The sequence below is a fragment of the Leopardus geoffroyi genome, chromosome C1, assembly GCF_018350155.1.
Source record: "Leopardus geoffroyi isolate Oge1 chromosome C1, O.geoffroyi_Oge1_pat1.0, whole genome shotgun sequence".
Classification (NCBI taxonomy): domain Eukaryota; kingdom Metazoa; phylum Chordata; class Mammalia; order Carnivora; family Felidae; genus Leopardus; species Leopardus geoffroyi.
In genome coordinates, this window is record NC_059328.1 from 3,535,966 (window position 1) to 3,562,230 (window position 26,265).

Sequence of the window (26,265 nt, forward strand, 5' to 3'; positions counted from 1 at the left end):
ACCAGCAGCCAGGTCGGCTCCTCCCCGGGGCGGACTTGGAACAAAGTCTCCTGTCATCGCGGGAGGGGCTGCAGGTGGGTGGCAAAGCCAGTGCCCTCGACACACCCGTGTGCTGGCCAAGGGTCTGGCTCCCTCTCGTTACAAATAACCAGTCGGCATGGATGCTGGGGATGATGCCATGCCAGAGATGGTTTAAATGGGTCCTTAAATCCTGATGGCTTCCTGTCCAACTTTGGTCTTGACAATAAGGAACATAGATCGCTCTTTCAAGCCTCAGTGATAGTTTAACCGAGGAGAATCTTGAGATTGCCGGGGGGGGCTTTCCTGCCAAGGTCCAACTCAGGAAGCTTCGGAAATAAGTCGGATGCTGAAGGGGCTCCCAAACCACCCCCCCCCCACCGCCGCCAGCTTCGGATGTCACGTGCATCAACATCGCTCCATTCTGACTTGATGAGAAGTAAACGTTGTGAATCTCAGCTACTAAGACGAATTGATGCCAACAAAATACGAATTTAATCTCTTATTTGCTTTTTATTTTTATTATGAAAACTTTCCAACCTCCAGCAAAATGCAGATCGCAGCCTAACGAGCACCCACACACCCACACACCTGGATTTCAACCCCCAAGAGTGTGATCCTCAGGAGAGCAGGAACTGTGTGTGCTGTGCTCACAGGTAGTAGAACCCCATCAGGATCTGTTGAACCAGTGAGTAATTTTAACCACTATCACCATTTTACGAGGGAAAATGGTACAACGGTTACAACCATGGCTACTACAGCCAGGCGGGCTGGGCTCCAATCTTATCTGCCACACATTAGCTGTGTGACCTGGGGCAAGTCCCCTACCATTCTGTGCCTTTCATGCAATGCCCCCCCACCCCACCCACCCATTGGCCATCTTTGCCTGAATCGATTATTCCACTGGGGAATGAAAAATGGTTATTTTCTGATCCTGATGAGCCTTCCACCACTTATTAACTAAGATTTTTTTCTCTTAACTTTCTCTCATCAACCAAAGCAATCCAATTCTTAGAGGAGAGAAAGAACAAATGCTTAATTATCTCCCTTTCATTGCTTATTTTCAGAGTGAGAATTTCATGCTGCCAGTGAACTTTCCTTCTCCCCCAGCCCTCCCCGCTCATCTCTAACACTCTTGTTCTGTCCCTACTCTGCTTCCTCTTTTGGGAACATTATAAACTTATGGGGTTTTATGTATTGCACACATTGCCATCATCATATTTCAGGCTCAGACAGTCCCATCTTTGACCAACGGAAGTCCTGTCATGTTGGCTCCTGTATTCTTTGATAGAACCCCAATAGTCTTTAATAACTTCCCTGGTTTGGGGCATATACCATTGTTCTACAGCAGGCACATCTTGTATATTTCCTGCCCCAGAACTGGAATCAGACTCTTTAAAAATTTTTTTGTAATGTTTATTTATTTTTGAGAGAGAGAGAAAGAGAACAGGGGAGGAGCAGAGAGATAGAGAAACACAGAATCAGAAGCAGGCCCTAGGCTCTGAGCTGTCAGCACAGAGCCTGTCGCGAGGCTTGAACTCACAAACTGTGAGATCATGACCTGAGCCAAAGTCGGATGCTTAACGGACTGAGCCACCCAGGCGCCCCGAATCAGACTCTTTTTTAAATGTTTACTTATTTTGAGAGGGAGATAGAGCATGAGCCAGAGAGGGGCAGAGAAAGAGGCAGAGAGAGAGAGAAAATCCCAAGCAGGCTCTGTACTGTCAGCTCAGAGTCCAGTGAGGGGCTTGAACCCACAAACCATGAGATCATGAGCTGAGCTGAAATCAAGCATCAGACACCTAACCAAGTGAGCCACCCAGGTGCCCCTGGAATCAGACTTCTTTTCTCAGACCACAGTTCCTGTTCATAAGGATTGGGATACAGACACCACAGTCCTGATGTTAAGGATGTTTTTCGCTTCTGGGCATTTTTAGCGGGTAGCACCAACTCTCGCATTTTATAAAGACCAAAGATAGTGTAAGATCATACTGATATTTCCAATGCAAACTTCCCAGTAGATGGGTTTTATTTAATTTCTTTGATTTCATAATGATGTCTCTCTCTTTTATCCACTAGAAATCTTGGACCTTAAAAATACGAACGTAATTTATGAACTTGCTTTATTTTCTTATATAATATTTTAAAGAGTAATACCAATATTACTAAAAATAATATGACTTTCAAAATGAAATTTAAGATTTCTTGGCAACACTACTTGTCCTTTGCGTGAATCAGTGTATCAAGTAAGGATATATGATCACAGTACAGTATTCTGAAATGACATGAAATAATTCTTTCCACTATTTCGTTTTTTCCCAGCTCTATTGAGATTTAGTCGGCACAGACGCTGTGCACATTTAAGGCGTACAATGTGTTGATTCGATACTCCTGTATTACAACATGATTGCTGTCGTAGCATTAGCTAGCACCTACACCACATCATGTAATTACCATTTCTTTTTGGTGGGGGATCTACTGTCTTAGCAACTTCCAAGTGTATAACACAGTATTATTAGATATGTATGTTAATAAGTGCTATATTGTGCAGTTCTTTCCCTATTTCCAATTTTCATTTCTTTTGGAATTTTTAAACTTATTTATGAATTTAATTTTATACATGATACCTAGGCAAAAAGTATAGAACAAGATAAATCCAGAAAAGGATCACTTTCTTCCTGTCATGTCCTCTGTTTTTCATCTGTGCCTTCAGGGGTGATCTTTTTTTAAAGAGGTAATCTTATTAGTTTTATTCAAAAACAACAAAAATGTTCATAGGTTCCCACCTTGAGTTTTTCCATTTAATAATTTATTCTGGAGATCATTTCAAATCTGTGAATAGATATTCCTCTCATTTATTTTAATCGATGAAAAATTTAAATTTAGTATTTTGCCTAGATCTTAAGTCTAAAATTCAATAACTTTGAATTTGACAAGTATATATGCCAATGTTATGAACACCTCAGTCAAGATATACATTTCATACAATTTATCAATCAAGATGAATGTTTAGGTAGATCATCTTAGGAAGTTCTCTTATGCCCCCTTCAATCATTCCCCATCCACAGGTATCCCACTCCAACAGGCAACCACAGGTATGTTTTCTATTACCACAGATTATTTTTGCCAGTTTTCAAATTTCATATAAAATAGGATTAGCATGGACTCTTGGTCAGCATGACATTTTTGAGTTTCAAATATGTTGTTGCATGTATCAGTAGTTTTTTGGGGGGTTTTGATTTTGGGGGGTGCTTTGTTTTGTTTTGTTTGCTGAGAAGTATCCCAACGTATGGATATACCACACTTTTCCCAATCACCTATTGATGGATACTTAAGCTGTTTCCAATTTGGGGACAGTACCAACAAAATCGATGTCAACATTCTTGGATGCATGTTTTGTGAACATATGGTTTCATTCCTCTTGGGTAAATACCAAGAGTGGAACTGCTGGGTCATACAATGAATTTGTATTTAACTTCATGATAAAGTGCCAAAATGTTTCCCAAAGCATCAGTACCATCATGCGTTCCTGCAACCAGTCACATGTGACAACTGCGGTTGCTTCCTATCCCCGTCAACACTTGGTATTGTCAGCTTGTTGTTTGTTTGTTTCCTTTTAACCATTCTAAAAGGCATATAGCGGCATCTGGTGATGGTTTTAAATTGCATTTCTGATCATAACTAGTGACATTGAGGCTTTTCCGTGTACTTGTTTGCTTTTTACATATATTCTGTGATGAAGTATCCATTCAAATCTTTTGCCCATTTTTTATTGAAATGTTTTCTTTTGATTGAGTTTGAGAATTCTCTACATATTCTGAATACAAGCCATTTGTCATATATGTGATTTGCAAATACCTCCTCCCAGTCCATCACTTGTCTTTCCATTCTCTTAAAAGTCTTTCTTAGAGAAATTTCTAATTTTGATAAAACAGGAAGTATCCATTTTTTCTTGTTTGGATCATATTTTTAGTGTCATCTTTGAGGAACTTTTGCTTAGTCCAGTGACACAAAATTTTCTCCAGCATTTTCTTCTGAACCTCCATTGTCTAATACGGCAGCCACTACATGGGGATGTATAATTTAAATTAACTTAAGTAAAATTTAAAATTTAGTTCTTAGGTCTCACTAGCCACATTTCAATTACACAAAAGCCACAAGTGTCTGGTGGCTCCCATACTGGAAAACACGGATATGGAACAGCATTGCTCTATAAATTGTAAGGTTTTAGGTTTTACATTTAGGGATTATAAGGAGAAAAGGATGGGTTCAGGTTTGGGGTTTTGGGGAGAGGCATCTTGCACATGGATCCCAGTGGTTCCAGCATCATTAATTGAAAAGATTCTCCTTTCTCCTTTGACTTGTCTTTGCGCCTTTGTCAAAATCAATCAGCCGTATTCGTGTGGATCTCCTTCTGGACACTCTGCACTATTTTTTTCATCAGCATGGTGATGTATTAATGATTTTAGCTTTGTAGCAAGTCTTGAAATCAAGTGGTATGAGTCTAAGTTCAGAAGGGTTCCCTCCTCTTCTGTTTTCTGAACGAGTTGGTACAGAGTTAGTATTAATTTTTGTCTAAATATATTGTAGAATCCGCCTATCATGCTGACCAAGCCTGGAGTTTTATAGCAAGATTTTTAACTACAGATTCAATTTCTTTAATAGACATATGACTATTCAGGTTACTTCTTCCTGAGTGAACTTAGGTAGTTTGTGTCCTTCGGGCAATTGATACATTTTTTCCCCAAATTGTCAAATGTATGGGCATAAAATTGTTTGTAATATTCCCCTATCATCTTTCAGTGATTGTAGTGTCTTCAGTGGCTCTACTCTTACATTCATGACGCTGGCCACTGGTGTCTCTTCTCTGTCATCCTTGTTTAGCCTCACTTGGATTTTACCGATTTTGCTGATCTTTTAAATAAAAAAACAACTTTTGGTTTCATTGCTTTTTTCTATTACTCTTTCTATTTTCTGTTTCATTGTTTTATTCTCTTTATTGTTTTCCTCCACCTATAATTTTCCGTTTAATTTGCTCTTTTTTTTTTTTCCATTTTCTTAGAGTGAAAACTTAGGTGATTGATTTAAGGCCTTTCATTTAACTGATATAATTAACTAAATGTTGAATCAATTGAATCATTTTTAGTATTTAATTAATTAATTTTAATGCTTGAAACTTCCCCCTAAGCTCCGCTCTAGCTGCATTCACAAATTTTGATATGTTGCATTCTTAGTTTTACTCAGTTTGAAATATTTTCTAACTTCCTTTTTGTCTTCTTTTTCGCCCCAAGGTTATTTAGCAATATGTGCTTAGTTTCCAAGATTTTCCTGATAACCTTCTTTTATTGATTTTTAGCTTAAATCTTTAGGATCAGAAAAGATAATTTCTATTATTTCAACTCTTTTAAATCTTTGGAATCTACTAAGGTTTTTCATAGAATAAGGTTTATCTTCATAAATGTTCCAGAAGCACTTACTAAGAGTGTGAATTCTACTGCTTTTGAGTTATAAAACTCTGCAAATATCCCTAGGTCATATCGGTTGGAAGTGTTCCTCAGGTCTTCTGTATTCTTATTGATTTTCTATTTGCTTTATCAATTGCTGAGAAAAGAGTTTTGAAGGTCTGAATATAATTGTGGGTTGTTTATTTTTCCTTTCAGTTCTGTGTTTTTGCTTCCTACATTTTAAAGCCTTATTGTAATGTGAGCAGCTACTTAGAATTATTAGGTCTTCTTGGTGAATTGACCCTGCATAATTGTGCACAGTCTCTCTTTTTTCCTGGAAGTATTCCTCGTGTTGAAGTTGACTTTGTCAGGTATTAGTGTAACCACCCCAGCTTTCTCTGTATTTCTTTTCGTGTGAAATATATTTTTCTATTATTTTACTTTTGGCCTATTTATATCTGTATATTTAAAGTGGATTTCTTAAACAAATAACCCAGTGAAGAAATGGGCAGAAAGCATGAATAGACACTTCTCTAAAGAAGACATCCAGATGGCCAACAGGCACATGAAAAGATGCTCAACATCGCTTCTCATCAGGGAAATACAAATCAAAACCACACTCAGATATCACCTCACACCAGTCAGAGTGGCCAAAATGAACAAATCAGGAGACTATAGATGCTGGAGAGGATGTGGAGAAACAGGAACCCTCGTGCACTGTTGGTGGGAATGCAAATTGGTGCAGCCACTCTGGAAAACAGTGTGGAGGTTCCTCAAAAAATTAAAAATAGACCTACCCTATGACCCAGCAATAGCACTGCTAGGAATTTACCCAAGGGATACAGGAGTACTGATGCATAGGGGCACTTGTACGCCAATGTTTATAGCAGCACCCTCAACAATAGCCAAATTATGGAAAGAGCCTAAATGTCCATCAACTAATGAATGGATAAAGAAATTGTGGTTTATATACACAATGGAGTACTACGTGGCAATGAGAAAGAATGAAATCTGGCCCTTTGTAGCAACATGGATGGAACTGGAGAGTGTTATGCTAAGTGAAATAAGCCATACAGAGAAAGACAGATACCATATGTTTTCACTCTTATGTGGATCCTGAGAAACTTAACAGAAACCCATGGGGGAGGGGAAGGAAAAAAAAAAAAAAAAAGGAGGTTAGAGTGGGAGAGAGCCAAAGCATAAGAGACTCTTAAAAACTGAGAACAAACTGAAGGTTGATGGGGGGTGGGAGGGTGGGGAGGGTGGGTGATGGGTATTGAGGAAGGCACCTTTTGGGATGAGCACTGGGTGTTGTATGGAAACCAATTTGACAATAAACTTCATATATTGAAAAAAAAGTGGATTTCTTGTAAATAATATATAACTGGGTATCATATTTTTATCTAATCTAACAATCTCTGCCTTTTATTTGGTTATTTAGCCACATACACTTAATGTGATTATTGCTATGGTTGAATGTAGTTTACCCATGTTATTTATCTTGTTGGTCTCCTATGTTTTTTGTTAATTTCTTCTCATTTTTCTGCCTTCTTTTGGACTATTTTAATGCTTCATAGTTTTTTTTTTCATTTTATTTTTTTCTATTGGATTTTTGGTTATACTCCTTTGTATTATTTTTAGTGCTTGATCAGTGGATTACACTATTTGTACCTAACCTGTAATGGTCTACTGAAAGTTAATATTTTTGTGTCAGAGTTATTCTTCATCCTTGCCAACCGCTGGTATGGAGAGTCTTTTCAATTTTAGCCAGTCTGGTGGGTGTGTAGTAGTATTTCACCGTGATTTTAGTTTTAATTTTTGTGTCTAATGATATTGAACATCTTCTCATGTGTGCATTTGCCATTGGTATATCATCTTTGGTAAAATGTCAGTTCAAACCTTTTGCCCATTTTCAACTGGGTTCTTTTACAATTGAGTCGTAAGAATTCCTTATATATTTGGTACACACAGTCTTCAGCAGATATATGTCCATAATATTTTCTTATTTTCTACATTATTTCTACATTAACATTTGTAATATCTGCAGAATTCTTCCTTTCCCTTTTTTCACTCCTTATATTGGTAAGTGTTTTCTCTCTTTTATTCTTGATTAGTTTTATTAGGAGTTTATCAGTTTTATTGATGTTCTCAAATAATCTACTTTTGACTCTATTGGTATTCTCTATTGTATACTTGCTTTCTATTACATTTATTTATGCTTTTGTCTTTATAATTCCTTCCCTTCTGTTTTCTTTGGAGTTGGCTTGATTTTCTTTTTCTTGCTTCTTAAAATGAGAGCTGAAGTTATTGATTTTTCAGCCTTTCTTCTTTTCTATATAAGGCTATAAATTTCTCTCTAAGTACTACTTTAGTTATAATCTACAAGTATAATATGATGTGTCTTCATTGCCATTTAGTTAAAAATATTTTCTAATTTCTGAATCTCCATTGTGATTTCTTTTTTGAACCATAGGTGACTTATAAGTGTGTGGCTTAATTACTAAGCAGTTGGAGATTTTCTAGTTATCTTTTTGCCATTGATTTTCTAGCTTAATTGCACTGTGGTCAGAGAACATTCTCTGAATTATTTCAATTCTTTGAAAATGGTTAAGCCTTGCTTTATGAGCTACTGTATGGTCAATTTGGGCAAATGACTCATGTTCATTTATTCGAGTGAAAAGCAGGCACATTCTGTCTTTGTTGGGTGCAGGGTTTTATTTATGTCAATTAGGTCAATTTGATTAATTGCGTTGTTCAGATCTTCCATATCCTGACAGATTATTTTGTCTGCTTGTTCTATCGACTATTGAGAAATATGTCTTAACGTCTTTTTCTATGATGGCTATGCCTCTGTGACTTTCCCATTTTTTATAGACAAAAGCAGCAGTTTATATTTTTTAATATAATTTATTGTAAAATTGGTTTCCATACAACACCCAGTGCTCATCTCAACAGGTGCCCTCCTCAATGCCCATCACCCACTTTCCCCCTCCCCCCCTTCAACCCTCAGTTTATTCTCAGTATTTAAGAGCCTCTTATGGTTTGCTTCCTTCCCTCTCTGTAACTTTTTTCCCCTTCCCCTCCCGCATGGTCTTCTGTTAAGTTTCTCAGGATCCGTATATGAATGAAAACATGGTCTCTGTCTTTCTCTGTATGACTTATTTCACTTAGCATAACACTCTCCAGTTCCATCCACGTTGCTACAAAGGGCCAGATTTCATTCTTTCTCATTGCCAAGTAGTATTCCACTGTATATCTAAACCACATCTTCTTCTTTTTTTTTTTTTTTAATTTTTTTTTCAACATTTATTTATTTTGGGGACAGAGGGAGACAGAGCATGAACGGGGGAGGGGCAGAGAGAGAGGGAGACACAGAATCGGAAACAGGCTCCAGGCTCTGAGCCATCAGCCCAGAGCCCGACGCGGGGCTCGAACTCACGGACCGCGAGATCGTGACCTGGCTGAAGTCGGACGCTTAACCGACTGCGCCACCCAGGTGCCCCTAAACCACATCTTCTTTATCCATTCGTCAGTTGATGGACATTTAGGCTCTTTCCATAATATGGCTATTGTTGAAAGTGTTGCTATAAACAATGGAGTGCATGTGCCTGCATGCATCAGCACTCCTGTATCCCTTGGGTAAATTCCTAGCAGTGCTATTGTTGAGTCATAGGGTAGTTCTATTTTTAATTTTTTGAGGAACCTCCACACTGTTTTCCAGAGTGGCTGCACCAGTTTGCATTCCCACCAACAGTGCAAGAGGGTTCCCGTTTCTCCATAACCTCGCCAGCATCCATAGTCTCCTGATTTGTTCATTTTAGCCATTCTGACCAGTGTGAGGTGGTATCTCAGTGTGGTTTTGATTTGTATTTCCCTGATGAGGAGTGACGAGCATCTTTTCATGTGCCTGTTGGCCATCTGGATGTCTTCTTTGGAGAAGTGTCTATTCATGTCTTCTGCCCATTTCTTCACTGGATTATTTGTTTTTTGGGTGTGGAGTTTGGTGAGCTCTTTATAGATTTTAGGCACTGGCCCTTTATCTGATATGTCATTTGCAAATATCTTTTCCCATTCCGTCAGTTGCCTTTTAGTTTTGTTGATTGTTCCCTTTGCAGTGCAGAAGCTTTTTATCTTGATGAGGTCCCAATAGCTCATTTTTGCTTTTAATTCCCTCGCCTTTGGAGATATGTTGAGTAAAAAAATGCTGCGGCTGAGGTCAAAGAGGTTTTTTACTGCTTTCTCCTCTAGGGCTTTGATGGTTTCCTGTCTCACATTCAGGTCCTTCATCCATTTTGAGTTTATTTTTGTGAATGGTGTAAGAAAGTGGTCTAGTTTCATTCTTCTGCATGTTGCTGTCCAGTTCTCCCAGCACCATTTGCTAAAGAGACTGTCTTTTTTCCATTGGATACTCTTTCCTACTTTGTCAAAGATTAGTTGGGTTTGTCAAAGGTTTATGGGTCCAATTCTATACTGTCTTGATGATTACAGCTTTGTAGTAGAGTCTAAAGTCTGGGATTGTGAGGCATCCCTCCCACCTTGGTTTTCTTCTTCAATATTATTTTGGCTATTCCCATTTTTACATTTTCTTAGATTTTGGTCTGCACTTGAAGTGTATACTTATAGTGTCATCCTGACCAGAAATACCCTCTTTTGTCTGCTTTATACATTAGAGTTCATGAAATATTTGGGGGAAATATGGTTTAAAATTGGCAGAGAGGGTTTCAAGAGAGGAAACGTTGATGGTGGGGTCTCTCCAGCCTAATAAGTAGGAATAATGTAAAGCACTCTGTGTCTCCAACGAAATCTTCCCTCCTTCCTGAAATGCCATCTCTTGGGAAACATTCCATTAGAATGCCTAAGACTTTGAGCTAGAAAGCTTTTCCAAGCTTTTGGAACTGGGGATTAAGATATAAATGAATCATCCACTAAGTTGATATTTTTTATTAGTCAGTTGAAATCAAGATAGAAATCTAAGCTGTCTGGACAGATAGGGAGATTCCAGGGACCCCCAAGCAGGGAAGGAAAAGCTATAGAAACAAAGGAACATGACAAAGTTACTTCCCTGACAATAGGCTTTCAAGGAGCAGACCACACCGGATAGAGGATCAATGGTTCTCCTATATTGGGAATGATGTCCCCAGGGCCAGCCCATCCTGCGTTATAGGGGGCCTCGGGTATTCATGCAGCTAGGAGCTCCCTCTAAAAGAGAGGGACCTTTCTGAGTAGAAGCGAGTAGTAGTGGCTCACAGCAACTATGAGCAGGTCACACCATGATTCAATGAGTCATGAGCAAATCAGTTATGTGCTCTTGTATGGATCTGCTCCCTGAGTCAGGGCCAGGGATGTTTTCTCTTTGGTGTGATCGATGAGTCAAGTTACCACATTATTAAAGGTATACATACCCCACTCTCACCTGAACACCACAGGGCTTACAGGTGCAGGACCCACAGTCCTTGCCCTAGAGCAATGTGTGATCTATTTGGGAAGGCAGGGGACTCATAAACAACCAGAAAATAAGGCAGGTAACCCACTGAGACTCAAGACCCAAAGTTATATACTATAGAAACTCAGGGAAGAAAGGACTCAGGGGAAACTAGTCATCAGGAAAGGTTTGGGGAGGGGAGTAGACTTCTACTAGACTGTAGAAGATGGTCAGGACAGAAAAGGGCAACGAGGAACCATCCCAAGCAGTGGGAACAGTGTGGCCAGGGCACCAAGGGAGGCTGAAACAGTCTGTATAGGCACTAGTCAAAGCAGCAATGAGAGGGGCGCCTGGGTGGGCAACTGACTTCGGTTCAGGTCATGATCTCGCGGTCCATGGGTTCGAGCCCCGCCTCAGGTTCTGTGTTGACAGCTCAGAGCCTAGAACCTGCTTCCAATTCTGTTTCTCCCTGTCTCTCTGTCCCTCTCCGACTTGCAGTCTGTCTCTCTGTCTCTCAAAAATAAATAAACCTTTTAAAAAAATTTTTTTAAGCAGCAATGAAGAAAGGCTGCCAGGCATTTAACTGCAAAGAAAACACTCCTTTTCTCAGATGTGCAAGGATCTCCCTTTAATGAGATAGAATTCAAATACCATAGAATTCGCCAATTTAAATTTTACAACTCAGTGCTTTTAGTACATTGACAGAGTTGCATGGCCAACACCACAATCAACTTTAGGATGTGTTCGTCACCCCTAAAAAAATAAACCCCTACCCACATTGGCAATCACTCTCCACTTCCCACAAACCTTCCCAGCCTTGGCAACCACTGGGCTACTTTCCACCTCTGTGGATTTGCATATTCCAGACATTTCCTATAAACAGAATCTGTTTGGGGATGTGTACCCCCAAATTTCCTACACTGAAGTCCTAACTCACAGTATCTCAGAATGTGATCCTGCATGGAAATCAGGTCATTCCCCAGGAAATTAGTTAAGATGAGATCATCATGGAGCAAAGTGCATACCTGGTCCAGTATAACTTCTGTCCTGATAAAAAGTGGAAATTTGGACAAAGACCCACACAGGGAGAAGACCATCCACCAAAGATGGCCAGCAAGCCACCAGAAGCCAGGAAAAAAAGCGTGAAATAGATTCTCCCTCACAACCCTCTAAAGGAACCAGCCTTACCGGCACCTTGATTTCAGACTTTTGGCCTCCGGAACCCATAAGGGACTGCATTTCTGCTGTTTAAGCCACTGGTCTGTGGCATTTCGTTACGGTGGCCTCAGGACACTAATGCAATCTGTGGTCTTTGGTGACTGGCTTCTTCCACTTAGCATAACGTTTCCATGTGTCATCTGTGCTGCAGGGCATCAAGATTTCATGCCTTCCTGTGTCTCCACAGTATCCCAGCATATGGATAGACCACATTTTCTTTACCCGTGTATCAGCTGATGGACATTCAGGTCGTTTCCACTTGGGGGCTATCGTGAACGATGCTGCTGTGAACGTTCTTGCACGAGTTTTTGTGTGGACATATGCTTTCATTTCTTTCTGCTGCGTTCGTAGACGTGAGACTGTCCAGTCTTATGGAAACTTTATGATTTACTTTCTGAGGACCCGCCAGACCATTTTCCAAAGGGGCTGCTCTATTTTCCTCTCCCCACCAGCCATGGAGGAGGGCTCTGGTTTATTCACACCCTCACCGACACTCGCTGTGGTCTACCTTTTTGATTGTAGCCATCACGGGGAGTGTGAAGTGATGTTCAAGAACCTGCTTTTAGCCTTTTTTATAGACAAGGCCACACACAACCACGTCTCTAAGACATCACACGCCATTTACAAGCGTAAAGCCAATGTCCCTTCTTATCAATGCTACTTTTACCAAGCCCTAAAACCCTCTGCCTTCCTCCTGAAGACCAACCAAGGGGACACAGCCCCAAGTGACCTCGTCACTTAGCCCAGGGTCCCCAGGCCTGCCCCTTGCTACCAAGGGGTAGGGGGGGAGGGTGGCACAGATTTCTCCAGCTGTGCCTCCCTTTTCTTGTTGCAGTTACTATAGAAACTGTCGTAGCTACGAGCCCTCCCTCGCCTCCTGGATGTTAATAAACAGCCTCATTATTTTGCAGAAAGCACTTTGAAAAATCAGCAGCCCCACAGTTTCATCCTGGTCCAAATTAATGAGGAAAGATTGGTTTTTTTTTTTTTTTATTATTGACCATGAAAAGAAGGAAGAGTTATAGCTCATTTGTGCACTTTTGCTGTATTTATGTTTTATGTATTAGAAAGTGATTTCCACCTCCATTACGCATCCCTAATGTCCTCGTTACATTAAAGGTACGGACCAGGAATCTTTTTTTGCCCATCAAACCACCAAATAAATCGTGGTAAAAGATATCAGGAAGGAATAATGTTTAATGGTCAGCCGGGCTGTGCTGCCTGGGGAAAGAGAAATCTGTTTCTTGGCCGAATGTCACCGAGAAGAGGGAATCTAGCAGCTTCTTTGGAATGGAGGACTGGTCAGGGGTGGGTGCAGGCCTGCAGTCTGGGAGAGGCCGCACCACAGCTGTGGCCCAAGCCCCAGGTTCCTTGGCAGTGAGTGGGAGTCGTAACAGAACTGAACGTGCACTAAATATTAGGAGTTCCCACACACGCCAGGAAATGGCAGGATTCTGGTGGGGGGGAAAGGCCCCTGTTTCAGGCCGTTTGCAATCAGCATGCACAGGGCTCTGCGGAGACAGAATGAGGCACATCTGTAAAGCTCCTGGCACCTAGCAGGTGTCGAGTAACCATCAGGTCCCCCCTCAGCCAGGACCCGACAAGCTGTCACCTGTCTCCACGGAAGGCGGGTACGTGAGAAAGGATAGGAAACGGGGAAGAACACAGCCCAGTGAAAAACCGTCAGTGAAGGTCACCATGTCTCCATGGTCAGGAGCACAGGCTCTGGGACCCGGGCTGCTCGGGGTCTAATTACAGGGCCACCACCGACCGACTCACTACCTTCGAAGCCCCAAGCAGGTCCTCATTCCCCTTCTCAGCTTCAGCGTCTAAAAGGGGAAGGCCACCGGGAGGCCCCGATGAGAAAGGACACGTACAGTGCTTGCATATAGCAAGCGCTCGGACATCTGACAAATGTTACCTGTTCGTATTCCAAGTGACAGCGACAGCAGTGGGACAGAGGCGGCTTTTGAGGCCAAAGAGAAATAGCCTGGGAGTCGGCGACCTCTCCAGCCTCTGAAAGAGTGGCATGAAAATGTCCCTGGTGCCTCTTCTGAACCTCATGCCGGTCACTGACATGGTATCTGCTTCCTCTGCGGTCAGTTCCAGGAGCTGAAGGCGGTGAGAGGGAGAGAGGCTTCCTTGCTTTGTCTCCAACTTCCTTACCTGCCACAGGCTCTCGTGGGCCTAACGCCGGGATGGGAGGTCGGGAAGACGGCGTACGTCCCTGTCCCGCCAGCCCCCGTGTGCCTTGTCTGCTCCCCTGTGGTCACAGAACCCGGACAAAGGCTTCTGCTGAGACTTTCTCCTGGAGTCTCCCTTAAGCAGCCTGGGGGAGCTTTTGTGCAGGGAGACAGGACTCTGGGCACCAGCTAGGGGCCACGGTGCATGTTCCTGGGTCAGTGATGGCCCGCGGAGCTGAAGGAAGGAGGTGGGGTTGGAAGGAAGAAACTGATTCAAGAGTCAGCAAAGGCTAGAAGGACCACTAGATGTACAGGGAGCAGAACAGAAGATTCCAAAAGGGTTCCCAATTCCAGCTGTGGGCCCACTCGCGAAGACAGGGCAGATAGCAGGAGGAGGATTCTGTGTGAGCCTTGGGCACACCGGGAGGGAGGCATTGGTGGCAAATGGTGGGACTGAGTACGATAGCATGAGATTCTTGGAGTCAGCTCTCAAGGACGGGCCCTGGGGTGGAGCATGGAGGGGCCAGGAGCCCATGGCCTGGACAGGAGGAGAGAGCAGCGGGAGGTCAGGAGAGCAAAGCTCTGCACAGGCAGTGGTCTTGCAACATCAGGTAAAAGGGAAGAATGTTCCACTGGACTTGGCGACAGCTGAGGGTCATTGGTGTCTCCGTGTGATCAGGCTGACCGAGAACAGGTGCGGTGTAGCAAGGGGTGGCCAGTCCACGGCTGGCAGCCACAGGCCTCGACCCAAAAGAGAAAGAAGCAAGAGTGGGAGGATGAACGTGCCCCAGAGAGAGCCCAGAGGTGCAGAGAGCTCTGGCCAAGTTGCCCTGCCCGGGCCCGCCAGCCTGACCTCAGGGGAAGGGGCCCGGGGAGGGGCCTGATGGGGGCCGGGGAGCCACAGTCCACGTCCGCGGGGGCCTCCAGAGCCCGCCCACGTGTGGCCCGATCCACTCCCAGACAAGGGAAAGGCCATCAAGATGGGGACTGAGCCCGTGTACATGGCCACACAGCACCGACTCCCAAGACATGGTCCCTCAGAAACAACAGAATCGCACACGGACTGGTAGAAATGGTAGAAAATAGCCCGATGCTTGCCTGCCAGGTTTCCAGCAAGCATCAGCCGGGACTGCTCTGCCCACTCCGCCTCCCTCAGACCCTGTCCTAACAGCGGCGCTAATGAGCAGTGAAATGGCCAATAAAGACTCTGGCAGAAAGAGAGCAAGGAGCCGGGCGGCCCACAGACTGGAAAACCACTACATGGTCCTTGGACATTGGCCTCGGCCAATGGTCTACTCTGCCAGCTTGAAGCCACAAGCAACACCAGGATCTGGCAGCCTGCTTGTTACACAGGGTTCCCCCTTCTTCCTTTTTCCAGGCACTTCCTCACCACAGAGGCTGCAGCACCCGCAGCTCAGCTGCCTGGGGGCCCCAGGGGCGCCCAGACTGCACTGGCCTCCAAGGGAGGGGCGCAGGGGAGATGTCCCAGCCGGGGGGCCCCACAGACGTTCTTCACGGGACCGCCGTGAACACTTCTGCTCACGCACCCGCCCTGGTGCCAAGGAAGCTGAAAGGGCAAGGGAGAGAGAAGGTGCTGTTCAGTGGGCAGATCCGGACCCAGAACGGAACCAGCTTCAGGCCCCGGAAGACTGTTGACTGTCCCCGCTCTCCCGACAGCCAGATCCTGTTCCCTTCATTTGCATTATCATACGTGTGTCACATGCATGGGGACCTTGCTATACGGCATTAACAATCTGGGTACACAAGCAATAACACACTTCCCTTCCCCTGTGTTCACCTGTTGTGTTTCCTAAATTCCACCTCCGAGTGAAATCATAGGATATTTGTCTTTCTCTGACCGACTTATTTCACTTAGCACAGGACACCCTAGTTCCATCCACACTGTTGCAGATGGCAAGGTTTCATTCTTTTTCATCACCGAGTCATATCGCATTGTGTATATACTATATCTCCATCTATTCGTCATTTGATGGACATTTGGGCTCTTTCCATAACTTGGCTATTGTCGATAGTGCTGCTATAAAGACGGGGATGCGTGTGCCCCTTCGAGTCAGCATTTTTTTAAGTTTATTTATTTACTTTGAAAGAGACAGGGACAGCGTGAGCTGGGGAGGGACAGAGAAGGAGAGGGAGAGAGAATCCCACGTAGGCTCAGCACAGAGCCCGACATGGGGACGTGAATCAGCATTTGTGTACCCTCTGGATAAAAATACCTAGCAGTGCAATTGCTGGGTCGCCGCATAGTTCTGTTTCTAATTTTTTGAGGAGCCTCCATACCGGTCTCCGGAGTGGCTGCTCCAGTTTGCATTCCCACCGACAGTGCAAGAGCGTTCCCATTTCTTCACACCCTCACCGACATGGGTCTTTAAAGGATCCTTTGGCTGCATTGAGAACAGGCTACAGCAAGACAGGGTGGAAGTGAGGACGCAAGTTAGGGTGCTGCTGCTGTAATCCAGACAAGAGACGGGGTGGGGGGTGGCCTGGACCACGTTGTCCCAACTGTGGGAAGCAGAGGATATTCTCGGTCAGTCCTGAAGGGGGAGACGAGAGGGCTTGCTGACAGCTTGGATTCCTTCACCTGGTAGCCCGGGCTCCCCCAAACAAATTTCTGTGCCCTGGTCTCAAATCATTCCTTCCCACTACCTGGCACTCCTCAATGCTGCGCGTTGCAATGCCATTAGCTCTCAATCCATCAGCAGGTGGCTGGAGTGGCCATGCTGCAGCCTAGGAGTCTGCTCTCATCCATCACAGCCTTTGGCCCATGCAACTCGGTCCCCTCACCCTGTCTGGGGTGGAAGGGGCGCAGCCCGTGTCTTCCTGGCCAAGGCAAGTAGCAGATGCGTCCTGGGACATGGACTGAGGCGCTGGTCCCGGAGCCCAGACCGCCTGTTGCCTCTGTGTCATGGTGCAGAGGACGGCCAGCCACAGGTGCACACAGTAACCCTTAGTAGGTGACGGTGGTCCCTCGGCATCCTCCAGAACAGCCCCCAGAATAACTACAGTCCTGACACCTCCTGTCCACTGAAGCACCACGCTCCCCGGGGCAGGAAATAAATGAAAACTTGAGCGCCTGGCACCGGAATCAAATTGAGCATGTCTCAGAAGCCCCCTGCGAGAGTTCTGAGCTGGCTGATACATGTCCACCCAGCTGTAGACGCTTTGATAAGGGGCTCCACCCGGTAAGGAGCACGATGTCCTCTTAAGAAAAACACTGGATTTCTTTCAAGGGAAAGAAACGGCAAAGCAGCTGTAGAGACCGTGGGTGTCCCAGAGATGGGTCCAGAGCGACTGGAGGCAGGACCCCATGAGTAAGCTGGTGTATGAAACAAACCACAAACCACCCTGGGTTCTGTTTAAATCCAAGGAGGACCTGTCTCACTCCTTCCCCTGTGCAAGTCTCTGGGGGAGACCAGGAGACAGAGCCCAGTCACCCTGCTAGGCCGCTGTAGGCTCTAAAACCCTGTTAAATGCTGACGTCCCAGCCCAGCATCCAAGCCAGAGCATAGAGGCTTTGGGAACCGCACCCCGTCTGCCAGGCCACAGGGGGACACTTAGCAAGGCCTCCTTGCTAGACGAAAACTCCCCTGTGGTTTTCAAGATTTCACTTCTGGCCAGAGAGCCGAGTTCCCCAGATGTCTGGAAGGTGGGGGACCCAGCAGCCTTGCCACGGACAGAGTGGCGGCCGCTCCGGGGATGGGCGACACAGGGTAGGAAAGGATCCTGCAGCACAGCTCCTATGGGAGTGAGGAGTGAGGCCACGCCTGCCTCCGAGCCGCCAGCCAAGAATCAGATGCTCGACCTAATCCACCAGGCAGCTGGGCGTTTTCAGCCTCTTCTGTCAGGTGCAACATTCATGGGCATCACCGGGCCTGGCGAGGACGCCCTGGGCGCCCTCAGAGCCCTCACGGGGATACAGACCCCGTTCACCACAAGGGCTCAGAGTAGACGTGTTTGTGCCTTATCATCCCGGCAGACAATGGGCTTCGAAACCTGTCTTCATAGGCAGCCCCCTTGGGGAGACAAAGAATCCCAGCATCAGCTCCTCGCGTGGACAGCGGGGACTCCCCCTGAGGGACGGTCCTGGCTTTTCCCAGATGCCGCTCAGTAGGGGAGAGAATAGACAGTTTTCAGAGCTAAAATTTTTTCAGATATGTGTAACCATAGAAATACTTGCACAATTTGCCTTAAATTATTTTCGGAACAGGTCGGGTTTACACGAATAACAAAATAATAACATATTCATATAGTTAGAATCATAGGTTACCTGTATCCTAATCGTACCTTTTCACTTAGCTCGAAGGTATAAGCTTTTCCCCACATCATTATGGGCTCCAAAGTTTAATTTTTAATCACCATTCAGTTTCTTCAAGCACTATAATTTACTAAAGCCCTTTTCTGGGGCTGGTCATTTATCTCTAGGGCTTCTGGGTTGTAAATGCTTCAGCAAACCTATAAACCAAATTATTAATTATCAAAGCATTCACATTTCTTATTCTCCCAGTCTTGTGCAACTGGGTTGGAAGAGGAACCAGTATGGCCTCTGTCCTCAAGGAGTTTGTCATCTATGAAAGGGGGGGGGGGCGGTGGACAGTGATAACGTAGTAAACAACGACCCGGCGCCTGGGGGGCTCAGTCGGTTAAGCGTCCGATTTCAGCTCAGGTCATGATCTCGCATTTCATGAGTTCGAGTCCCCCCGTCGGGCTCTGTGCTGACAGCTCAGAGCCTGGAGCCTGCTTCACATTCTGTGTCTCCCTCTCTCCCCCTCCCCCACTCATGCTCTGTCTCTCTCTCTCTCAAAAATAAACATTAAAAAAAAATTTAGAAACAATGATGGAGCACGCAGAGGTGGGGGAAGGCGTTGGTGCAAAAACATTTAAAATAGATGAATGAACTATGGTAAAAGATAGCGCCAACCCTAAATAAAAGCGTGTGTGTGTGTGTGTGTGTGTGTGTGTGTGTGTGCATGCACCTCACACTCACTCCAGAGAAATCTAATTCCAGACGAAAACTGAGAGGTGTTGAGGGTTGTAAACAGCAGCCACAGTGGAGCCAGTGCAAAGGCGCTCCTGGGCACACGTGGAGTGCTGCAGAGAATCGCTCCGGCCTGTGATGTCCGAGTTGAGCTTCCGGGCGGCCAGCGATGCTTGTAGGAATAGAGGAAGACCAGGCTGGGGGCCCTGAAGGCCCAGGGTGCTCTCTGCCCTGTGGCTGGTCCTCCAAGAAGCTGTCTGGCCCAAGGGGGAGGGCGGAGGAGCTACCAACTTGCTCCCCACCGTGGGCCCCGGGCCGCAGGAGCAGGACTATGCCCGGCAGGCCGTGCTCCCCTGGCACCGAGCGGGTTAACGTTGGCCGCACTGGGCAGGTTGCCGTCTGGCTGTTAAGATTCGCAGCTATACATGGAACACAACAGACTGTGAAATGTAATAAATCTGCAGTTGCCTCTCAATTTCACCAATAATAATTAGCAAATTAAAATGGAAATGTCACCACAAACCCATAAAAATTCGTAAGTGCAGCATGGAAAACTGTCTCGGGAACAGAAATGGCTTTTGTCCGTGCAATACCCAGGGCAGACACGCCGTCCAATGTTCCTCGGGACGGCCATTGTGCCCAGAGAGCCCAGCGCGGAGCTGATTAATCCCAGGGTCGGCTGTTTTTACGTGTCAGCAAGCTAACATAACTGTGTCATCAAGCCTGCTTTATGGAGCCTGTAATACGTGGACGGGGGCTGAAGCTGTTGCTCGAACAAGGCAGAGGGCAGCAGAAAACATGCCGGCCTCACCTCTACTTCTCCGTGGCCAGCACCCCAGCCGCTGTGCAACCATTTGGCCTAACTAGGGGAGGACTGGGAAATTTTGAGCAAACCGTGTACCATCTGGCTTGCGTTTTGCAGTTGAAAGCTGAGAATGCCCACCACTCACAGCAGAGTGCCACGGAAGAGTCCCCTCCAGCCGGCCCCAACTTGCCACTCCTGACTACCAGCCATGTCTGTCAAGGTGGCCATGAGCTCCCTCGAGGAAAAACCCAACCGTGAAAACCCAAACTTTCCCCAAATCAACAAAAGATGGAGACACTATCCACGTTATGCAAAACAATTCTTTGTATCAGGAAATAATGAGACTCAGCCCTTGCACTTCTCACAGGGTCCAGTCTGATCCTCGTACCTGAAACAAACAAAAGTCTGTAGTAGTCAGTGTTCTCCAGTGAGACAGAAACAAAAGGAGAGCCAGAGAGCATGCATTCAATGTGTCCATGGAAGGAGACTTACTGTAAGGAATTGGCTCACATGATTATGGAGGTGGATGAGTCCCAGGACCTGGGGGAATGAGTTGGCACACTAAGCACCCAGGATGACCGATGTGTGGTTCCAATACAAAGGCTGGCAGGCTCCGGACCCAGGAAGAACCAATGTTCCAGCTCAGATTTTCAAAAGACCAGAAAAAGTTCAAGACTTTGGACACCAGCAATAAACTTATCCCTAAGAGATGGGAAATGAAAGAGGCAAGCCCTGAAATCACCCCCCACTGACTGCCTCCTGTTTCCAGGACGTGGCACAGACAAGCGTTGTGCACTCCCCAGGTGGAGAAAGCCTCGCTGAGAGTCTCAGAAAACCCAGGCAGGAAGAGGTTGCAGGACAGGGTATCAGAGGAAAGACAGCTTCACAGACATAGAGACCTCTGGGGATCTGCAAATGGTCCCCTCGAGTATTCCGCTGCGTACTGGCCAGCACATGAGTGCAAGGAAACATCTCAAGTCCTCAGAAAAAAAACCCTTTCCAAAGATTGGAGAGAAGAGAACCCAGGGTTCACACAGAGCAGGGATGCTGCCTATTAACCCCAGGTGGTCTAGAGAACCTCAACTTCCCAGGGCCTGGGGGTGACTACACAGAATGTCTTGCCTCGGGGTAATAATTATCCATAGACTGAACAGTAATCAATGACCTGAGCTTCCACTTGAAGAAACTAGAAAAAGAAGAGGAAATTAAGCCCAAAGGAAGTGGAAGAAAGGAAATAATAAGAATCAGAGCAGAAATCAGTGATATAGAAGGAAAAAGTGGAGAAAAATCAATGAAACCAAAAGTTGGCCTTTGAAAAGACCAATAAAATTGATAAACCTCTAGCCAGACTGATCAGACTAAAGAAGAGAGAAGACAGAAGTTACCAGTATCAGGAACAAGACAGGTGCATCCCTACAAATTCTCCAGATGAGTAAGGGAGTTTAGTTAACCATTTCAGGACACAAGATCAATATACAGAAGTTAATTGTATTTCTATATACTGGCCACCAACAATCAGAAATTAACATCAGAGAGAATAAACCATTCATGGAATATCAAAACTGAAATGCTTAAGGATAAATCTGATTTTTTTAAACGTGCAATATCCATACACGGAAAACTATAAAACATTGCCATGCGAAATTAACGATGACCCAAACAAACAGAAAGGTACACAGTGAGCATGGGTCATAATATGCATTCGAGTGAAGACGACAGTTTCCCCCCATCAGATCTACAGATCGAGCGCCATCTTGTTCTAAATGACAACACGCTTTTTGCTGGAAATTGACAAGCTGATTCTAAAATTCATGTAGAAATGCACATGAAGAAATTAGAATCGCTGAAACCACTTTTAAAAATAGTTGGTTGCAGGGGCGCCTGGGTGGCGCAGTCGGTTAAGCGTCCGACTTCAGCTAGGTCACAATCTCGCGGTCCGTGAGTTCGAGCCCCGCGTCAGGCTCTGGGCTGATGGCTCAGAGCCTGGAGCCTGTTTCCGATTCTGTGTCTCCCTCTCTCTCTGCCCCTCCCCCGTTCATGCTGTGTCTCTCTCTGTCCCAAAAATAAATAAACGTTGAAAAAAAAAAATTAAAAAAAAAAATAGTTGGTTGCTTTCAAGATTTATTATAAAGCTACAGCAATCAAGACAGTATGTTATTGCATGAGTATCAACAAACTGATCAATGGGATGAAATAAAGCCCAGAAATAGATCCACATACATATATGGATAACTGGGTTTTTTTTTTTTTAGTAAAGGTGCAAAGGCAATTCAGTGGGGAAAGAATAACCTTTTCAACAAATGGTGCTGGAGCAGTTGGATATCCATGGACCAAAAAAAGTGAGCTTCTATTCATACCTTGCACAGTGTATAAAAGTCAACTCAAAACTGATAAAAGTGTACAACCAGAAACCTTCTATCAGAAAGCTTTTGTGCTCTTGAGTAGGCAAAGATTTTTGTGCGACACTAAAAGCACAATCCACACAATAACAAACTGATAAATTGGACTTCATCAAAATTTAGAACATCTGCTCTTTGAAAGATACAGAATAAAACGAAGAGACAAGGTACAGACCCAGAGAACAATAGTTGCGATGCGTATTTCCGATAAAGACTAAGTTTCCAGAACACTTATAGGACATATAAAAAGAGAATAAATTACCCGATTTTTAGCAACAAAATATCTGAATAGATACTTCACCAAAGATGTCCAGATGGGAAAGAAGAGTGTGAAAAGATGCTCGGTGTCATAAGTCATCAGAGAAATGCAAATTCAAACGACAGTGAGATCCCACTGCACATCTATTACAAAGTCTACAGTTGAAAAGATGTTCTATATGAGTGTTGTGTGTACATGGAGGAACCAGAACTCTCATACTAAGGGATGTGTAAAATGGTACGGCTATTTTGGAAAATAATTGGGAATTTCTTAACGAGTCAAACCACATGATTCAGCCATTCCAAACTCAGGTGTTTACATTTATATAAACATGTGTTCATGCCAAAGGCTTGTACACCAATATTTCTAGTAGCTTTCTAGTAATGGTCAAAGACTGGAAACAACGAACTGTCCCACCAATAGGTGAATGAATAAGTCATGGTACATCTACACGGTGGAATACTTCTCAGAAATGTAAAAAGGAATGAGCTATTGGTACATACCATGTGAATGAATCTCAAAATAATTATGCTGAATGCAAGAAACCAGACTTCCACCCCTCCTAAATACAAAGAGTATATACAATCTGATTCCATCTCTATAAAATTCTAGAAAATGCAAACTAATCTATCATGCCTAGGCATAGTGTGGGAGGGGCCACAGGAGGGACAGAGGGGAAGGATTCAAAGGCACCACGAGGAAACATCTAGAGTAATGGATGTGTTCGTTACCTGCATTGCTCTGAAGATGTCTTAGTTTGCTCAGGCTGCTATTACAAAGTACCACACACTGAGTGGATTAAACCACAGAAACTTGGCTTCTGACATTTCCGGAAGCTGGAAGTCTGAGATCAAAGGGTCGGCAGAGTTGGTACCTCCTGCGGCCTCTCTCTGGCGTGTAGATGGCCGTCTCCTCCCCGTGTCCTCACCTGGTCTTTCTCTGTGTCCTAATTTTCTCTTCTTGTAAGGACATCCACCATATTGAATCAGGGCCCATCCTAAAGACATCATTTCAACTGAACTACCTCTTTCAAGCCCTTGTCTCCAAATACAGTCACATTCTGGAGTATACGGGTTAGGACTTCAGCCTTGGAATGGGGGGAGGTATCATTTACTTTCTGTTAGCTCTACCTCAATAAAGCTGACTTTTAGAAAATACTACTTGCAGATTATTGTTTGTGCTTGTTTAATAATGAGTTCTTCCACTGCACGCAATCTGGTTCATCCGAGTGCGGTTGGGGCATAATTGTTGGGAATAAAATAGTTTTCTATGAGAAGGCCTGCCCGTATGTTTCTTTTCCACAATTTCTTGTAACTTGTCATGCTTTTCTGTGCTCGCTCCACCCTAGAGACCGACCGCCCTGAGTTCCACACGGAGAACAAGAAGGACTCACTGGTCTTGAGAAGGAACCGGTGTGGGATCAAGGCTGCCGTTTCCGCCCTCAGCACGTGCTGGCAGGGCGAATACTTGTTAACCACTTACCTTGACTTTTCAGATGCTCTGGTAGCTGAACAGCCTCCCCGAGAGTCTTCCTGGACCCAAATCCAGGAGGAATTTCTCTCCCCGCCCCGCCCCCGCCCCATAAGCAACCTACAATTCCCGGAGAGAAGACCTAAACCCGCCATCCTCCTCAGTCTCTCCACAAATGCCCACAATCATGCGTGGTACCGTAATCATTCTCAAGAAAAGGCTGATGTCTTACAGATGTTTCCTCCTCCCTCTATCCTTCCCAGAAGGTGTCTCTGCTCCCTACTTTGCCTCGGGAACCCCTGGGGCATGCATCCGCCCAGGAATCGTTGGACAGGATCCCCCCAGACCCCCCGCCTGGGGCAGTGCTGGGGCTTTGGTCCAGATGACACGTGGCTCAGAGAAACAATTGAACCAGGGAGAGAAGGACTCCGTCCAGTCCAAATACGTAAGTCACTGAGGACAGGTCTTAAGGAAGCAGCCCATACCCTGTCACTCTACCTCATTAATTAATCTGTTTATTTCCTTTGCACCACTTAGCACGCATGTCTGTGTCAGTCACTGAAATGTAAGCCCTATAAAGCAAGGGCCTTGTTTTCCTCATCCATTACAGTGTCCCAAACACCTAACAAAACCTGACACATGCCGGGTGCTCAGTAAATGTTGTTGTTGTTGTTGCTTAATGAATAAATTGGGCTGTGAACTCTTAGGGGAAGTCCTGAGCTTCTGGAAAGCTCCTACCTAAAGCACACGGGGCGCTGGGGCCCCGTTATTTCTAACAGCAGGCTGGAAATCTGGCTCTAGGAGCTGCCTCGGATGTCGGCGGTGGGGGTGGGGGGATGGGTGTGCTGCTCCCACCACAATCAGAATAACTCATTTTTGCCTCTTTTATCTACCACAGTTCCATGAACATTTTTGTTTAAAGAAAAAAAGGGATAGCCTTGTTTTTTGAATATCTACAAGTCACAAATGTAGACTTAAAATAAGAAAGACATCATGCTATTTTTATTAGACTTTTTTTGCAAAGCCAAAGCAGCGACGCCCTTCAAGATGCTGTTCCCTTTAAGATCTCACAAACGGAGTCTGCAAATATCTCCTCCACCGTTGTGCGTGAAGAACGTTTCACGAACCAACGAATGTGCTGATTCCAGAGCCTGAGGTAGGAGGTTGGACCAGAGAGGCTCTACCATGTTTAACTGGTGTCTCTTCCTCTCTCCTCTGCTTTCATCTAAGGCTGGCGGGATGGGCGTAAGGCCGCCCAGATAGAAAGCAAAAGATAAAGCAGATGGGGACAAAATAGGGCCAGAGGCGGCCTAGAGGAAATCTGCTGTCTGCAGACAGCGGAACAGGCTGGAAGGTGCCAGCAATGACAAGGGGGGTGCAGGGGGCTGGAGAGCAGGAAGCAAGCTCCAGTGCCAGGACCAGGGAGAGAGAACTGGCTTCTTCTTCCAGGTACAAATGGCGCCTGGTTTTCCCATCGTTATGCTCTCTGCTATGAGTGGTTTGAACCTCTCCAGAGTGATCCGTCCATCACATAACGGCTCAGATCAGGTTCGCTTTCTGGATGACGAAACCCACAGCTACAACAGGAAGTGGCATCGTTCATGGGACCCGACAGTGTTCCCTTCTCTCCCTCTCTCTCAATCTCTCTCTCCCTGCCCTCCTGGTGGAGAGTGGTACTTACATGTGGGGCAAAATGCTCCAGGCACAAGACTCGGGACAAGATTGTAGGATTGGCCCCTGGACTTGCTGAACTTTACAAAGCGGTGCATTCAGGGCTGCAAACGGAACACGGGCAGCTTCTCTGAGCTCAGCTCCAGCCCCGCCATGAAGGCAGGTGTCGTGGACTCCAGATGGGGGCTGTAGGTCTGCGAAGGCCAGCGTCTGCTCCCCAGGGAGAGAGCGCCTGGCTAACTGCCAAGCCTCATCACCACATGAGCATCATCTTTTGGAGTCCTGATAAAATGAGACAGGACAGTAATGACCAGCAGGCAGAGAGGCACATGCTGGGAGCACACACACGATTCCCGTTGGGAAAATGCTAGAAGGCTGCCCTT

General features: G+C 45.2%; 1 long non-coding RNA gene across 1 annotated transcript; it reads left to right on the forward strand.

The window, feature by feature from the left end:
- The first annotated feature begins 338 nt into the window (after nucleotides 1–338).
- On the forward strand, nucleotides 339–26,265 carry LOC123597093. The gene is made up of 3 exons (XR_006711956.1): nucleotides 339–706; nucleotides 24,475–24,656; nucleotides 25,221–26,265. It is a non-coding gene; the product is annotated as an uncharacterized LOC123597093 (long non-coding RNA).